This window comes from Engystomops pustulosus, chromosome 7 (genome assembly GCF_040894005.1).
Source record: "Engystomops pustulosus chromosome 7, aEngPut4.maternal, whole genome shotgun sequence".
Lineage (NCBI taxonomy): Eukaryota > Metazoa > Chordata > Amphibia > Anura > Leptodactylidae > Engystomops > Engystomops pustulosus.
In genome coordinates, this window is record NC_092417.1 from 28,664,622 (window position 1) to 28,684,105 (window position 19,484).

At 41.7% G+C, this 19,484-nt stretch overlaps 1 protein-coding gene across 30 annotated transcripts in view; it reads left to right on the forward strand.

The window, feature by feature from the left end:
* GPHN (gephyrin) overlaps positions 1-19,484 on the forward strand; it is a 231,199-nt gene that overhangs the window by 23,169 nt on the left and 188,546 nt on the right. The gene's annotated exons all lie outside the window — the stretch shown is intronic.

A 19,484-nucleotide genomic window follows, 5' to 3' on the forward strand; every position in this document is an offset into this window, starting at 1 on the left:
TTGCTGTTTTGTGTTTTATGCTGTTATTGCATATAGCTCCTATCACTCTCTATGCTGTTCAGTGTAAAATCGCAGGGTGTGGGTGGGGCCTCACTAAGCAGACACATTACTGTATTATCCATCTAGTCCTGTGTGCTGACAATGTGGTTAGATTATTAGGGTACAGGGTTTATATACACTTTCATCTGGCTTCTGACGTACTAACTCATAGAAAGATGAGACCGATCAAAGATGCATGAGATTACACACAGGCTAATAGACCATTACCCTGTTACACTATCAGCTCTGCTATATTTCACTGACATGTGCCTGCCTTCCCCCAACCCTCGGATCCCTTATCTCCTTGTAGCTTGTAGTTTGCAGCCTCTCTCTCTGCTCACATTGTGCTGGCAGGAAGTGATCAGTGAGTGTCTCTGAGCTCCATGCAGGGGGCGGGGCTACAGCCGCACAGCAGAGACAGATAGAATCTCAGCAGTACGATTTCACACAGAAATCCAAGATTGACGCCATGCGACCCCAAGTCAGAAGTTACTGGGGTTTTTTTTGGGGGGGGGGGCAGGGAAGAGGGGCACTTTGTACTGTACTTAAAGAAAAAAGGAACGATAAGTATGCTCACCCGCTGAGCAACTGAAATGGTAAAGACATGGTACAAGGTATGAATAAGGACCATAATATGGCGTGTTTGTACAAAAATATTTTATTGTACCATGTCTTTACCATTTCAGTTTTTTCTATTTTTTAAAAATATTTTTGAAATAAACATTTAAAATTTTACTGCTGGTGCCGAAGGATTCTCTTTTTTTACTTTGTACTGTACTGCTGTTGTTGGTGCATCGGGGGTGCAGGTTACAGGTGCAGCCCCTGCATCAGGTTCAAGAGTATGACAGTGAAGCCCTTTGTCCAATTTGTTTTAGTTAACCCTTGTAGATTCCCCCGTCCAGGCAGCAGCTCCATCTCGCTTTTCACTAATTTGGGGTTGTAATAAAGAAATAAAGTTTAATGCTTCAATATGCAAATTTAATTTCTAAGGCTACTGGGGGCATGGAGTAGCCTCGGACCGCTCCAGGGTAAAAGGGCTACTCCACACCCGCAAGAAGCCACAACTGACCTGCCTCTACCTGCTCTGGCCCGTCTTCAACATGATTACGCCCCCGGAGCTGTCTCAGGCTATTCCACGGCTTAAAAATGAATTTGCATATTGAAGCATTAAACTTAATTTCTGCAGCTGCTGCCTGGACGGGGATCCGACCAAGGGGATCCGACCAAGGGGATCCGACCAAGGGGATCCGACCAAGGGGATCCGACCAAGGGGATCCGACCAAGGGGATCCGACCAAGGGGATCCGACCATGGGGATCCGACCATGGGGATCCGACCATGGGGATCCGACCATGGGGATCCGACCATGGGGATCCGACCATGGGGATCCGACCATGGGGAACCAACACCATAGAAAACACTAGGCTAGGCCGCACAGCTGGACCACATGACAGATGAGCTACAGCGGTCATGTGACACCACAGTGCCCCCAAAAGAGAAAGTGGAGCGTTGAATCGACTTGGGAAAAGGAGACAAGTCCATTTTATCATGTTCCTAGCCTACATTTGAGGAACATCTAAAAATGTAAAAGCTCCAACACCTTGTTTCAGTAAATGAATTTTTATTTTTTAATATTTTCTTGCTTGTCATCGTCTTATGTTTTAGTACATAAAATCAAATTAAAAAGAATTTGGGTTTTAGAGTCTATTTTCTTTGTTCCATATGTCCCAGCAGTTTTTTTAGTCTTTGCTTGAAAAATACAAAGAAGGGTGAAGCCAAATATTTTTTTGATAATGGCCAATTTTATGTTGGTCTTCCACGTCATCTTGGAATATATTTCGAAGAGGAAGAGTAGGGAAGGATTATGTTATGATTATCATATCCAATATTCTGGATATAATCATGTAAGATTATGTACGAGAATCGTCATTGGTGGTACCATCTACTTATGGTCTATTTGTTCCCGTCCACATGTGATATTAATGCTGTTTAACAATGTTTTAATTCTCCCCTTCTCATCCCATTTTATTGCTTGTTTCTCTTACATCAAACCACAAGTGTCTAATTAGCCTAAAATATATGAACACATTTAACCGAACCACTTATGACTTCAAAAAAACGAGCTTAAGTCCATTAATTACTTATAACAAGGCATTTGATAATGCAGTGTGTTTGATGCTTTGGTGTAATGCACATTATTAAGTGGGTTTCATCGCGTGCAAGAAAATAGCAACTCGGAATATTTCACAATTTGGGATGGGAAATAGCCTGACAACTTTCTTCTGAATTCTTCTTAGTCTTCAGTGTTGACTCTTACATGTAGTGTTGTAGGCTGAATGGAATGTGTCACAGCTTATCCCCTCCCCCTCCCTGTACAATGACCTCTATATAGATAACACTGACCCATCATTACATCCCTACTGACAATATATGATGTCACAGCTTATCCCCTCCCCCTCCCTGTACAATGACCTCTATATAGATAACACTGACCCATCATTACATCACTACTGACAATAGATGATGTCACAGCTTATCTCCTCCCCCCTCCCTGTACAATGACCTCTATATAGATAACACTGACCCATCATTACATCACTACTGACAATAGATGATGTCACAGCTTATCTCCTCCCCCTCCCTGTACAATGACCTCTATATAGATAACACTGACCCATCATTACATCACTACTGACAATAGATGATGTCACAGCTTATCTCTACCTCCCTGTACAATGACTTCTATATAGATAACACTGACCCATCATTACATCACTACTGACAATAGATGTCACAGCTTATCTCCTCCCCCTCCCTGTACAATGACCTCCATATACATAACACTGACCCATCATTACATCACTACTGACAATAGATGATGTCACGGCTTATCTCCTCCTCCTCCCTGTACAATGACCTCTATATAGATAACACTGACCCAGCATTACATCACTACTGACAATAGATGATGTCTCAGCTTATCTCCTCCCCCTCCCTGTACAATGACCTCCATATACATAACACTGACCCATCATTACATCACTACTGACAATAGATGATGTCACAGCTTATCTCCTCCCCCTCCCTGTACAATGTCCTCTATATACATAACACTGACCCATCATTACATCACTACTGACAATAGATGATGTCACAGCTTATCTTTCCCCTCTCCTTGTCTTATGTTTACATCACTTATAACAATAGGTAATGTCACAGCTTATTTACAGGTTCTATCTGAAGAAGATGCCTAGAAAACTCTCTACAGACCTCATTGATTTGACCTCATTGATACTTTCTATAGCCATGAGGCTGCTGTAAAGCATATCATGGATATGTTTTACACCAGTGTAGCCGGGCTGTGAATGTGCTGGAGTAGGCTTAGGCGCAGTGGCTCTCATCATGCAGGAGCTCTTGGTCCCCTGACGGCTTCATTGATCTGATGGGAGCTTCCAGTGCCTGCAGGGGGCTCATGTTGCCACGTTCAGAAGGGTATGAGATTATAAATTGTGGTGTCCTCAAAACACACAGCCGTTAATGTCTGACCAAGTGGCAACAAAAGCGACTACACCCCTAAGTGAAAATGACCATATTGTGCCCATAGTGTGCCTATTTTGTATAGCCACCGTTATATTTCATCACTACCTTAACTCTCTTGAGGAAGGAGTTTAATAGAGCTTCACAGTCTACGGACCTTCCACATCATGATAGCACAGAGCTGCTGGATGTTAGAGACCTTGCGCTCCTCCACCTTCCATTTGAGGATGTCCCACAGATGCTCAGTATGGTTTAGGTCTGTAGATGCTTGTCCAATTTAGCATCTCTACCCTCAGTTTCTTTAGCAAAGCAGTGGCAGTGGTCGTGGAGGTGTGTTCAGGGTAGTTATGTTGGATACTGTCCTGTGACCCACTTTCCGAAGAGAGGCCTTCATGCTCGGCTTCAGTATGCCACACCACATGTTGGCACTGAGACATGACACTTCCACCACCATACTTGTAGGCCAGATGTACTCCTCATCTGATTGCCGCGACACACGTGCCTGACACCATCTGAAGCAAATATGTTTATCTTGGTTCCAGTAATTCATGCCTTTAGTCTGCTTGTGCCTCAGGAAACTGTTTGTGACTTTCATGTGCAACAACTTTAGAAGAGGTTGTCCTTCTCGGAAAGCCATGCAGACCAATTTCAGGCAATGTGTATGGTCTGAGCACTGGTATGCTAGACCCCCCCCACCCACTCCTATAAACTCAGCAATATGCTATTATGTCTATGGTGAAAAGACAACCTCTGGATATATATACGCTCAACTTCTTTGGTCGACCATGGTAAGGCCTCTTCTGAGTGAACGCTGTAAAAGCGGTCTTTGGTCTTAGGGTGTTGCTCTTCTTATAGCCTTGGCCATCCTTATGTAGATCCTCAGAGAGTTCTTTGCCTTCAGATGCCATGTTGAACTTGCAATGACCAGTATGGGAGAGTTTGAGAATGATAACACCAAATGTAACATACTTTCTCCCCGATCACACCTGAGATCTTGTAAGGCTTCATTCACATCGTGTTTTTGCCATGCACTGTGAGGACACGTTGGGAGGCTTACCAACGTGTCCTTACAACATTCGACTAACGGTGTCTCCTCCTTCTCCCCTCCCCTCCCAAACGTGGGAGAAGTGAACATTGGCAGCAGGTCGGGATGTTTCCCCATTGATGTCCCTGTCCTTTTATAGACCGTGACATCACTAGGGAACCTCCCTGAGCGAATGCTCATCGGAGGTCGGGAGTTTAGTGGACGTGGGGTTTAGTGGACGTGGGGTTTAGTGGACTCCGATGAGCTTATACAACCCTCAGCAGGAGGCAACAGGAGATGGAACAAAGTAGCTTCATCTGCATTTTCACTTAGGGACGTAGTCACCTTTGTTGTCAGCAGCTTAGAGATTAATGGCCGTGTGATGAGCTATTTTTGAATGTTTTTTTTAATTTTTTTTTTTTTGTAGAATTACATCTAAATTCCGTTGTTTTATCAAATGATACACTGTATATAGTATGTGCTTTGTGTGCATAGAGTCACAATTTTCCAGAGACTTATGCAAATGGAAGCCATTACAGCTTGTCTGTGCTCTTCGTTGTAGTAGCAGTAATCGCTGCTTCGTGCCAGGATATTACAGGGTGACCTGCTTCGCTTTACATGTTTTAGTACATGTGACACACATCTTGGTGGCAGATTTTGCATCGCGAGTACCCAGCGCATTGGGCTTTCACATATCTCAGCAGCGCTAACTTTGCAGAACGTGGCATCTTCATTTGGCAGGCAAATGGCGTTACATAATTAATAGTTCCTTCTGGAAGTGTGTGCTCAGTGCTTCTGCAGGGTTTGTCGTAATGTATTTAAAGGGTGTTACATGAAATAAAAAAATCTCCCCCAAAAAATCTTGACTGTGTCTTAAAAATTGAATTAGAGCGACCAGTATCTCAATAATAACTTAATGTTCTTGTAGTTCGGTTATACTTGAACCAGAAAGAGTTAAATTGCATCTGTTTCTGTTTTGTAATTTATTAGATTTTTTTTTTTGTTGCTGATAAGTGGAAAAAAATATTTGAGTTAACTTTTTTTTTTTGTAAGACACGCCCATGTTTTGATCCTGTTGGGTCATGGTCCGTAACACCAATCGTCCAATGAAGTTGTCACGTTTTGCCATAAGTGAAAACCATGGACTTTGATATGAAGGTTAAGGGTCTTCGACAAGCAAATATTCCTGACACATGTTTAATGGTATGAACTCTCATGCCTAGTTTATGGAAGTTAAATATTTTAAGGTTTCGCTATCCATGATTTTTTCTTTTGATGATCTATAACTGCAGTTGCTGCTCCCATTGCAGTGAATGGATGCCATGCCTGAGCAAACCAATCATCAATACAAAGTTGCTACTTTTGAGCGACTGGCGCCAAGAACATCCTGGTAACCCCCATCCACAGAAAATAAACAATGCAAATCTGCTCTGAATGGCATAGCATTCCTTCAAAGCCCCTGCTGTTTGCAAATACAGCAGGTTACCACCACATATGTGGGATTATTATACTCCGGAGACATTGGGACACATTTTCTTACCCGTCTCGTTGACGCCGCTGATCCGGAATGTCTGTCAAGGATTCGGAGCTGCCGCGATTCCATAATATTGTTTGTCCAATTTCCTGCATGTGTCTCTTCCCTGAGGTCCGCCGGAGTTCACCTTCTTCTTCCTGGTGAATGTGAGTGCTGATCTTTGGACACAATTTTATTTTTAAATTCCGCAGTTCGTCCGAATCAGTTGGGTTGCCCGACGACCACGCACCCCGATTTGTGTCGTATGAAAGCCGGTGCCGATGCTCCACAATCCGATCACGTTCGCCAAAAACCCGGGGCAAAACTGAAAAATTCAGGAAACCTGACAGAAAAGACGTTCGACGGACCCTTAGTAAATAAATGTGCCCCATCAATCTTTGTGGAGCCCTTTGGTATTTTATCCACTGAGAATGTGTAATTTTTTTGAAAAATTCATTCATTTAGCCCCAAAAAATGTTTCAAAATTGCAACTGATTTTGTTTTAACCCCTGTGAAACAATTAAAGGAGTAACAAACGTCATAAAAGTTGTTTTACGTACATTGAGGTGCTTAGTTATCCAAAATGTGTTCATTTATGGAGTTTTACTATTATTCGGGGTCCCTGATCTTGCAGTTTTTATGAAAATGTGAAAAATCGCACCTAAAGTTCAAAGCCCCATCGCATTCAACATAACTAACATTTACAGAATGTCTGCTTTATCAAGTTACTTTGGTGTTGTGACAATGTGTCCGAAAAGTAGAAAAATTTAGAAAATTGAGAATTTTTCAAATTTTTTAAATTTATTAGTTTATACAGTATATAGGTGTAGGGAAAGCTGAGGGAAAGATAAGTGTAGGTGTTTGGTTATTACATTAGTCAGTGTTCCTGGCAGCACATGACTGCTGCAGACATAAGGTAATCAGCTGTGTGCAGGGAGGGGGATGGGGGCGTGTCTCTCCCTCCGTAGTCTCAGCTTCTTTCTGAAGACGGAATGTCCATAGTAATGGCCATATGAGAGATCACTGCCATCTAGGGGAAATCTACAGAATACAAGAGAAAGGAGCAGGATTTGGATAACTAATCCAATTGCAAAAGTGCTTAAAATTACCTGCCCCACAACATATCAAAAGTTTTTTTGAAATGACGGTTACACTTTAAACCACTGCTTAAGTCTGACGCGGAGCATGAACAGGTTAAAGCGTTCCAAAGTTATAACGACGTATAGTGACACATGTCAGATATGAAAAAAGTGGGCCATGTCAGGATAATGCTTTCATTGAGAAGGTGAAACGTTGCCGGTCTGAACACTGGTGGAATAAAAGAAGCATTGCTCGAGGAGTGCTGAGTTATCGTATTTTTATTGATTTGGATGACTAAATGGCTTGGTTAAACCTTCAGAAGGCCTACACCCATTGTTTGCTGCCACTCCAAATTATTTGTCACTTTTTTGGAGGCCGTGTCAGGAAGTCTTAAAGAGTTAAATTATCATGTACAGGCGGTCCCCTACTTAAGGACAACCGACTTACAGACAACCCATAGTTACAGACAGACCCTGGATGTTATTATAGTCCGAGGCTGCAATAATCAGCTGTAAGGTGTCTGTAATGATCAGCTGTAAGATATCTGTAATGAAGCTTTATTGATAATCCTTGGTCCCATTACAGCAAAAAATGTTTAAACTCCAATTGTCACTGGGGCCAAAAATTTTTTTGTCTGGATCTACAATTATAAAATATACAGTTTCGACTTGCATACTAATTCAACTTAAGAACAAACCTCAGGACCCTATCTTGTACGTAACCCGGGGACTGCCTGTATTTGGAATTTGTTTTTTTTTTCTTTTAAACTCAAGCTCTTTTTGCCCATTTCCGCTAGTTTCCTGCATCAGAAATCATTTGTTTTTTGAGGTTGAGATGGAAGTCACTTGCTGTTCCGTCTACAGGTATAAAATTTTGGCTGACACATTCATGGATACTAAGCTTTTTGGAGTCATCGAGTGATTCAAGGAGAACATATCAACGCTGTATATAGGCAGTCTGTGGATTACGTACAAGATTTGTTCTTAAGTTGAATTTGTATGGAACTCAGAACTGGTATATTTTATAATTGTAGCTGCAGACAAAATTTTTTTTTGTCCAGGTCTCAATAAGATTTTTACATTTTTTTTTTCTTGTAATGCGAAGAATGATTCTTAGGCTATATTCACACTGCCATTGCCCGCCCGTACCGTACCGTAGCGGGCAACGCCAGTGTACGGGGAGAGGAGGAGGAGGTGAGCGCAGTTCACCCCCGCCCCTCTCCATAGCAAACTATGGCGCACGGCGGCGTATTACGGGAAAAGATAGGACAGGTCCTATCTTTTTCCCGGGTACGGAATGGTACGGTGCCGCCGTGCGCCCATAGAAGTGTATGGGGGACGTATATCGGCCGTATATACGTCCCCCATACGTTCGTGTGAATATAGCCTTAATAATACTTCATTACAGACACCTTACAACTCATCATTGCATCCAGAGGTCACAGTGGACAGAGAGGTCTGTCTGTAACTAGTGGTCGTCTGTAAGTAGATGACCGGAGATCAGTTTGCTCTGATTACCTAACTTTATTTGCTCCCTGCTGCCCCCTGTCTTGCGTAATATACTTTGGCACGAGCTGTGTAATACAAATGGGACCTTTTTAATAATTTAATCTCTTTCCTTGGAACCACCATTGCTCCGACAAGAGCCTGAGAGCCAGAAATGTTTTTTTTTTGTTTTTTTTCTGGCACCCAACTTTTTGACTTGTCTTCTCTTGATGTCTTATCAGGTTCTTTTTAGGTAACTACTAAAAAAAAAAACCCTAACCTGGGTCCCAAAGTGTTGAGTAGTTTCCCCTGCCCTACACTAGGCCGTGGAGACTGTATCGGTACATCGTTGGGTTGTCTTTCTTTTTTCACTGTAGCTCTTATTTCTATAATCGCGATGACAACTATATTACCGTACATCCTTATTATTCAATGTTGCGATGTAGGCCATTGAAATCATTTCTTCTTGGCTGCCCGAGCAAACTAATGTGCAAGAAAATGAGCCTTGGCCTGGCAGAAAGGATCTGGCCGGCTGCCGAGTCTGTCTGCCTCATTGATTTTCTGCTCGACTGTCAGGCGCTGAGAATTGAATCATGCTCGCTATCCAGAGGGCTGGCAGTCGTTCCACAACTAGTCACTGATGCACAAAACCACCTTGCTGGTTCATTATTATTTTTTTTTTTTCTGTCTATTCAGAGAATAATTTTTACTTTGTTACTGGGGACTTAGCATGTTCCATTTTATGTGTCATCACCAGAAATCAAAATCGCTCGAGGAAGTAGTAAATCACCTCCTCGTGGCACCTTCTCGCTTTCCTCTCTTGATGTTGAATTTGTTGTTTTTATGCCTTTATTATGGATTTTTTAAAATCTTTCTGTTGGTTGATCCGCTAACTCATGACTTTTCCTAAATCGGTGGCGGACGTTGCGTTGCCAATGTCATTTTTTGATCGTGAGATTTTTCAAAAGCTTTTCTGAAGTTTTGGAAACTTTGTCACATTTGACAGTAAAAGAGGAATGTTTAATAAGTTCTACAAGTGGGTCAGTCTTATACGTTATCAATCTGTTTCAATGGAAATTTTGTACGATTTTGTTTTGATGGAAATTGCAGTAAAGAGTCTGGTGACCCTATGTCGTAGTCGCATAAGCGGCCCAGTCTCTATTTTGTTTGCTTGTTATAAGTTCATATGAGTCCATAGGAAATCTACAGTCACTATCTCGCATGATAAACCAGGAGCACTTACTTGTGGATACTCCTAACCTTGTGTAATCTTTAAGCAAAACAAATTAGTAGAATCTCCTCTTTAAGGGAAATCTAGCACCAGGATGAAGGATTGTAAACAAGGCACACTGGTGTGTGCCCCCTCTGGCAGGATCTGCTCTTTTTTTTTTTTTTTTTTTTTTAGCTTCTTTTGCCCTGGTTTTTGCAAAAAAAAAAAATAGGCCCTAAAATTATGCAAATTAGTCTGGAGCCCAGAGCCCCACAGGCTCATTTGCATATTTTTTTCACTCCTTTAAAAAAAAAAAAACATAAGCTTAAAGAAGAGCAGAACCTGACAAAAGGGAGAACACACCAGTATGTCAGTGTGCTTGGTTTACAATCCTGGATCCCGGTGGTATTTAATATGTCCTTTAATATGAAAGGATTGTGTGTGGATGTTTCACATTGCTGGAGATATCCACTTTTAAATTTAGTACCTAAGGCCTAATTTGGTGATCAATGGGTGTCTCAATGATGAGACCTTTACGGGTCATGAGAACGGGGGTCCGAGGTACCTCCATTATCCCCTTTTTGCTCCCTGAGAAGAGCAGAGCAGCCGGCCATTCATGTCTGAGCTGCCCTGTTCATCTCTATGGAGCTCTGTCATGCACGGCCAGTTGCTCCGCTCTTTTCGGGGAGCAAAGAGGGGCCCAGCGAAGGTACCTCATTGGACCCCCTGTTCTCATTATCGGTGTTATCTGTGTTAGGCTCTCGACTTTAACTGGTGGGTGATCCTGGGATGGAGCAGACAGTCTGGTACCGCCCACCTGACAGAGAGCCTAATTATTATATAGTGCACAGAAAGTTACTGATTGCCCTGGTACGTTGGGGACAAGAGATAAAATTCCAACTGGTTTGTAATTGGTGATTCACTGCAAATAGCTGGAAGTGGTGAAAGGTCTCCTCTAAATCCCCAAATATTTGGAGCTTAAATTCCTCAGAAGGGGAAATGTAGGGGCAGTAAGTTCTATTTGTGCTGTTAATAGCCCAGATTGTCCTGTTTAAAGTCTAATTTCTTTCCTAGATCAATAGTGTTTTTTAAAGTTTTTTTTCTGATTAGAAATCAGAATATTAAATTAGCCCTAATATTTTACTTGCGGTCAGATTTGGATGTGCTGGTGCTGATCATGTTCTGGAGCTTTTACTCGTTCATCTCCAGCTAGTGATTTTACTCGTTCATCTCCAGCTAGTGATTTTACGAGTTTGCAGACTTACTGCTTCCCATTGTTTGGAAATACACTTACATTTCTTTTAATTCTTTTTTTTTTTTAATCTTAGGTCTTGGCATTTACCAGAATCAATTCAAATTGTTACAAGCTTGTATGTTTTTAGCTAATTTTCACGTGATTACATTTTAGGTTAATTTTAGAAATGTTGAATTCCAGTTTTGTACATTTGTCAAATGACATAAGGCCCTGCGCGCCGACACTGTCTGTGTTAAGCAGTAAATTTGTTAAACAGAACAGACCTGCAATAAATGCTGCTATGTACAATTTGCTCAGCTCCTCCTGCTCTATAACATGCTACCTGCAGATTGGACACTATGTACAATCCTGCTCTATAACATGCTGCCTGCAGATAGGACACTATTTACAATCCTGCTCTATAACATGCTACCTGCAGATAGGACACTATGTACAAGTTGCTCAGCTCCTCCTGCTCTATAACATGCTGCCTGCAGATAGGACACTATACATGTTATATCCGTCCTTATACTACCTTTCCCAGTTCTTTCCATCTTTCAGGACATGGATAAAACGGTTTTCCTCCCACTACTATTCTTTGGGATACATTTGAGGCAGTGGGTCCAACGTTTCATCCCCCACCAAATGTCCTATGATTTGCATTTGGCAGGTATAAGATGTGACCTTTGTCTAGCAGTTAATTGCCGGAGTGTTCCACCTCTGATTCGGGACTTCTACATCCATAAACGTCCCGGCCCTAGTTGTCGTCTTTAATTCTTCACTCATGTTGGGTGAGTGCATATTTCAAGCCTTGATAATAGGGAGATGTCAGTAGCATTTACACTAAAGTGACACTCGCACATGTAATGGAAGTTCTTCAGAACCCTGCATGGCTTTTTTTTTTCTATTTTTACATTCACATTCATGCCCCCTTTCCCGTTTCATTACCGTCACACTCGTGAAATGCTCTTGCATGAAGGTAAAGATCTTCTCCTCTTCTTTATTTGCAAGGCGCTCCATATTTCTGCCTCGCGTGCACCCTTCTATGTACTCGATGAAAGGGAACCAAGCCGTGAGCCGAATTTAAACTGGCCTTAAATCCAGGATTTCTTCCGTAAAGTTGGAGAGAAGAGGTTGGCTTTGTACCGCGTTCACAAGGTCATAAATATCTGCATTTTTGTTATGCAGTATGATTTTTGATTTGTGAAGATGTATGTTTAGAAAGATCTGGGCTGATCGTGGATTAGAGCGGCTTATTTCTGGCATGGATAGAGCTCATGGCTTCAAGAATTTTTGATAGACTCCAAACCGGGGGGACGACTTTCCTTTACGACTGGAATGAGTGATACTCTGACACCGCTAATATTTAGAGTTTACCGAGGATTTATAGCTCTTCTTTATTGATCTATCATCATGATAGTTCTTCCCGCAGGTATTTTATCCTTAAGATTCAGGTCTAGCGACCCGTTCACCCTTCATCATAACAGAAAGCAAAGTTCTCAAATCTTTGCTGTCTTCTTGGTGGTGGTCTAGTTTTTGGTGAAAAAAATTGTAATGGTTATTGATGGTCTTTGAATGGAACCTTTCATCAGATTTTTACTACTACACCTTAGTTTATTACATAAACTTTTAGGAAGCAGCCAACCCCTTGCCAGACAAAAGGGAGAGAAGGCAGCAATCCAAATAACTGTAGTATTTCAAATATAAGGTGCACGTAGCCCAAGGTTCTGGTGCTTAGCAAAACCTCGTATAGACATAGTGATTGGAGAAGACCACAGCACCGGCAAGGTAAAGTTCCAACGATTTCTTTATTTACAATTCATCCAGGTAAAAAAAGCAGCGACGTTTCGATTCACATTGAATCTTTATCAAGCAAGATAAAGATTCAATGTGAATCGAAACGTCGCTGCTTTTTTTACCTGGATGAATTGTAAATAAAGAAATCGTTGGAACTTTACCTTGCCGGTGCTGTGGTCTTCTCCAATCACAACCCCTTGCCAGCAGACTAATCGAGTCACCAAAGTATGTTTTCCGTTCTCCATCGTCTCCCTCGGCACCATCTCTTCAGCAAGTCACTTTAGAACAACTTCTTTCTAATTCTCCGCCGACGTTAGTGCCTTGTTGTACCTCCCTGTCCTATGGCTGACACTTAATAAAGAAGACTTTTCTGGGTTGGTGCTGCTTTTTTGGTCTTTCTTCCGTCTATCTGATGTGTTTGTCTCGATGGCTGAGCACCACCCATAGTCTCCATAAGCACCCAATGCACATAAGAGCCCTTGCCATTATATACCATCCATAAAGTCTGGTAGTAACGACTGTTCTCTGAGGTTGGTGGACGCATCATCTCTGAACACTGTTCACTTTTAGTCTTTCTCATTCTCGCTTCCTTCAGGAACTTCTTTTCAATAAGTCCCTCTGTGGCTCCGCCAACGTCTCCCTCAGCTCCCTCATTCCCCCACCCTTGGGAAATTTTCTCAGCTAGGCACTGCATGACTCAGCCAACGTCTCCCTCAGCTCCCTCATTCCCCCACTCTTGGGAAATTTTTTCAGCTAGGCAATGTGCGACTCAGCCATCGTCTCCCTCTACTCCCTTATTCCCCCTCCCTTGGGAATTTTCCTTGGGAAAGCTGAGGGAGGCGTTGGCTAAGTCACAAAGGGACTCGTGTAAAGAGGCGGGGGGGGGAATGAGGGAGACTGTGACTCGGTGAGGGGGGTGGGATGAAAAAGACGATAGAGAAGAAAAATCACGCTCTTTGTGACTCGTTGAGTCTCCTGGTGTTTTCCAGCAACTTTTTCAAAATTGATTTAATAAAGATATAAGACCAGGATTTTTTATAATATAAACTGAATGGGAAACGGTGAGAAGACTTCTTTGGGAACCTCCAATTAGGTTCCCTTTTATATCTCTCGTGGTGGATTTTTATTCTTGTTGGAATCGGTATCATGGGACCCCGTGTATTGCCTTTATACTAAGCAGAGAGGTGACCACCCTTACGTGGACCTCTCTTATCCACTCTACGAGCTGTGCTAGAAGTAACTGAAGAGAGTTGTGCATGCAACACCAATTTTTGCTACTACATCCACAAGACCGAGAATGGGAAAATCTCCGTTTTCAAAAAGAAACATGGCCTTCATATCTCGTGTAGGTTTATGTTCAATCAGTTTATTGACAACATTAAAACATCAAATAACAATTAAAGAACGTAAGTTGATATTAAAAATGGCTGGGCACACAGGACCTCTACACAAGGGGAGGCGTATCAAAGGCAGCATGCAAAGTAGGAAGGATATAGAAGTCTACTGTGTAACTATGCAACCCTAGTGAGAGATATGCAAAAGCTATACAAAAGTATTGCAATGAAAACAATATAAACAATAAATAAAAAAGTGGAAAGATGAGGAACCGGGACACCCGGTGAACACGGCATCGGGAGGATTTAAATACGCAGAAAATAACTCTGTATATACAGGCAGTCTGTGGGATACGTACAGGATAGGTTCTGTAGGTTTGTTCTTAAGTTGAATTTGTATGCAAGTCGGAACCGTATAATTTATAATTGTAACCCTAGGCAAATATTTTGGTCTCTGTGACAATTGAATTTTAAAAATGTTGGGTTGTCATAAGAACCAGGATTAATAATAAAGCTTCATTACAGACACCTGTGATACCTGTTATAGCTGTTTATTATAGCCGAAGGATAAAGTACAGTAAAATACCAACATCTAGAGGTCCGTTTGTAACTAGGGGTCAGTTGTTTTTAAGTAGGGGACCACCTGTATATGACAGCCTTGCAGGCAATAATAATCACCGACCGAAGACAATTCAACAGCCATGCCTAGTTGCTAGGTGCATTTAAGCTGCCAGATCGGCTTTATCAAATCAGCCAATCAATCAACATGTCCAAGATAGGTGGAGCTGCTAAACGGAGGACACTGAACGTAAAGTTTGGGTCCGCTCCTCTCCACTGACCACCCAAGAGAACACTTTTTAACAATGGTTGGGATGACAGTCTCTAAGAGTTTTCTCTGTACATTGTCAGCTTCCAGGGGGGAAGGAGACTGTTTTAGGATATATATATATATATATATATATATATATATATAATATAAATTTTTTTTTTCTCAAAACGCTATAAATGAATTTTGTCAGGATTTTAAATTAATTGCATTACTACACATTCTTTTTATATGTAAGTAACACATAGGTCAGGAGCCCTACTTCGTTCTTAAGAAGGCCCCTCAACAATAATCCGACTACATGGAAAGACTTCCACCTTGATATTTGTAGCTCATAGTACCATGGTTGTTGGTTCCCCTGAAGTTCCCCATGATCCATTACAGTCTAAAAAGATGGTTGCAATTTATTTATTTATTTATTTATTTTTTTACAATTTTCGCTGTTAACAATCAAGCTATTTCTAATCAAGCCACTACAAAAATAGGTCTTATATTTTTCATGTTTTAATTTTTCTCCTTTTTTCACAGTTTAATTAAGTTTTTTTCCCCCCAACAACCTAGATTTGTGTGATTTCATTAACTTGTTAAAGTAATCAAAATGTATCTCAATGGAAAGATAACGCAGCTTTCCATTTAATCTTGATTAATGCTGGCAACCGATAGACTCATCCCGAGAACAGACATTTTGCCGAAATAGCCTGCGCTGAAATAATATGAGTCGAAATTGCTGAAGTCAATGAGATCAGAAGAACACAAAATGATTCATTAAAATAAGACTTTGGGGCAAAGCTTCACAATTGTACTAGTGTTCCACTTTATCAGCAGAAAGATATGAAATGGAACTTTTTTTTAAAATCAAAATAACTTTGAACTATCGTGGACGTGAGATTGAAGATGATTGGTAATTACTGCTCATTTTGTGTATATTAAACATATTTTGGTAGGTGAGCAGATTTACGTAAACTGCCATGTGGAAGGCAATGAAGGAGAATGAGTCAAACACATGGAAAGAAAAGGAATTTTGGATTTGGACCTGGGTGGGCTATATTTTTTGTGGATTAAAAGTCCCATATATCAGTAGGCCCCTGGGCGACAGAGCCTCAGTTCGCCTCTTTGCAGTGAACTCAGGTAGCAACATTAAAAATTCTGAAGCTAAAACAGTCTCTTGTTCCCTAAAATATTCCCTAGTTTATCATCTCAAACAGCCTCATGGTTATTTTATATTATGCAAGGTGGCTGCCACAGGGTACTACAATTCCCATGATCCCACAGTTCTCAATAACAACTCCTCCCTCTTATGCTCTGCTGCCACTGATGGTCTAACTCTGGGGGTCTCCAGTATTGTAGGTCTGCTCTGGGGGTCTCCAGTATTGTAGGTCTGCTCTGGGGGTCTCCAGTATTGTAGGTCTGCTCTGGGGGTCTCCAGTATTGTAGGTCTGCTCTGGGGGTCTCCAGTATTGTAGGTCTGCTCTGGGGGTCTCCAGTATTGTAGGTCTGCTCTGAGGGTCTCCAGTATTGGTAGGTCTGCTCTGGGGGTCTCCAGTATTGGTAGGTCTGCTCTGGGGGTCTCCAGTATTGGTAGGTCTGCTCTGGGGGTCTCCAGTATTGGTAGGTCTGCTCTGGGGGTCTCCAGTATTGGTAGGTCTGCTCTGGGGGTCTCCAGTATTGGTAGGTCTGCTCTGGGGGTCTCCAGTATTGGTAGGTCTGCTCTGGGGGTCTCCAGTATTGGTAGGTCTGCTCTGGGGGCAGTATTGATAGTTTTCCCCTTTGAATTTACCCCTTTCCCAGCTAGGCAGTGTGTGCCAGAATCCTGACATAATTTGAGCTAATACTAGCTATAATGTCATGCCCAATTTTTGTTCATGTAGTGCCTGTGTACTATAGTACTTTGGAGGTTCATTTAGTAGGTGCAGCTGGACTCGCTTAGCTGTTAAGGAATGTTATACTTTCCGGGATACAAAGAGCTCTATCATCATGACATATGCTTTCCAAGAGCAGCGTATGCTTAAAGTATACAATCATTAGCGGTATCAGGAGAATAGCTGCATTTTGCAGGTGTCGGCAATACTACAGCTGGTCTAAAAGTAGCTACCATGATAAATATGTGATATCCAAATCACAAAATTATGACGCAATTAAAAATGTTAATAGAATTATCCATAGTTTGGGAAATTACAGCATATGGAAAACATAATTACATCCCCTCTTCGGTTACTATTAGATATTTTATGCTCTTGAAGATGTTTTCCAATGTTTTCCTTGGATTGGTGTTCTTTGATGATATCACAGACATTGTCCTAAGCTTGACCATGCCACAGAGCTTGACCATGCCACAAAGCTTGACCATGCCACAAAGCTTGATCCAAGGAATTCCTACTGAGATACCGAGAGTGATATAGTATGTTTTCTGTAGACCCCGATTGAGCCTGACCCAAAGCATAAGTTGTGTTTCATAGAACCCAAACCTCCATGGCCTCTGCTTTGAGAAGATCATTAATGTTTGATCAGTGGAAGACTCTTGGGTGCTTTACCCAAATAGTGGATGCATCACAGACCACTTTTTCTCCTAAGAGGAATCAACTGGCATTGATATTTTATCAGACTAATATCTGAAGCATGAATGTTTGAGGTAGGACTGGGTGATTTTGACTAATATACAAAATCTTAATACTTAGAATTTTTGATCTCCCATCTTCTAATTTCTTTGTTGCCCTCAATTATCTCTCTTTATGACCATCCATCTCTGGTGCCCCTTGCTTATCTTCCTATGCTTCCCATCTCTCAACACCTTCATCTCTTTCTGTTGACCCTCGATTGTTCTCTATGCTCCATCTCGCTTTTTTTTTTTTTTAGCCCTTAAAGGTTTCTCTCTGCTCCTCATTTTTTATGGTGCCCCCTACCTTTTGTAAACAAAATCAAGCAGCTTCCAGGAGCGGGATGTATAAGCTTCCAGCTCTGATGTTAACTCCATTTGTGTTGGGCCAGTGACAAAGCCAACATCATGAGAGATATCCCCATATCTCTTGAGGACATTGAGCTGAACATCGTTTTTGCAATTCTTTTAAAAATCTAAATTGTGCTACTCAGAATGGGCTAATTGATCCAAAGCATTTTGTTTAATCGCCCAACCATAGTCTAAAGCCAGTCCTTCATATAAGATAGATGTGACCAGTAGTCACTCTATTCCAGTGGTGGAAAACCTGTGGCGTAAGTACCAGAGGCGGCACTCAGAGCCATCTCTCTAGGATGCCAGGCAGGTTGAATGACTCAAGGAATCCTCCTGTAGACTTGGGTAGCCGAAGATGTGCTAATACAGTCGGTCCCCTACTTAAGAACACTCGACTTACAGACGACCCCTAGTTACAAACGGACCTCTGGATTTTGGTCATTTGTTAATCTTGCTTCTTATGACAACCCAACATTTTTGAAATCCAATTGTCACAGAGACCAAAAAATTTTTTTTGTCCGGAGTTACATTTATAAAATATACAGTTCCGACTTAAATACAAATTCCAATTAAGAACAAACCTACAGAATCAATCTTGTACGTAACCCGAGGACTTGGAGCGGAGAGTTGCTGATTAAGTAGCTGTGTCAACACTTTGTGATAAATCAGTGGGTTTTTGGGTGTAGTTTAGCACCTGGGATCTGAAAGTTTCACCATCACAGCTCTTTACTTTCTGACCTCACAAATATACTCATACTTGACTTGACTTAGTGTGACTAAAAAGGTTTGGAATTGTACTGTTACATGGGCAGGGCCAGGCTCCAGCCCAGAACCTCCCACCTGACAGTATAGAGTCTAATGAGTGCATTGAATGCTAAAACTACCATAAACATTGCTGCGCTATACTCCATCCTAAGACCACCCAGACAGCAGATCACCAACCATCTGTTAGAGGTTGAAACTGGATCGAAATCCGGATTAGGTTCTGCTAGGATTCTTCTGAAATGTATGGTTACATTGAGTTCCAGAGACCCTCTTTATAACCTCCATTATCAGACACAGAATGTTCTGCCGTTAGGTATTCGCGAACCATGACGATCAGAAAGAACCGAGCTGTACCTCCCGTTCAGGTGGAGGAATGCTGAAAAGTGGAATTGTGGAAGAGCACAAAACTGAATAACAATTACTACTGAGCTGGTACCTGATCGGTAAATTAGATCAGGGACCGACTGTATTCTCTATACTGTGCCGCGGAATATGTCAGCTGTATATGAGTAGGTATGAATGAGATTGAAGTGTTTTTGTGCTTAGCGCACTTCTCACGTTTAGTTTCAAGGAACATTTTGTTTTGCATTATTGAAGGCCCGTATCAATCTGTGCAAATGTTCCGCACAGAAGAAAAAGCTTCACAATGCAAAGTGTACCAAACAAGAACAGCACCTTCACTTCTGAGAAATTGA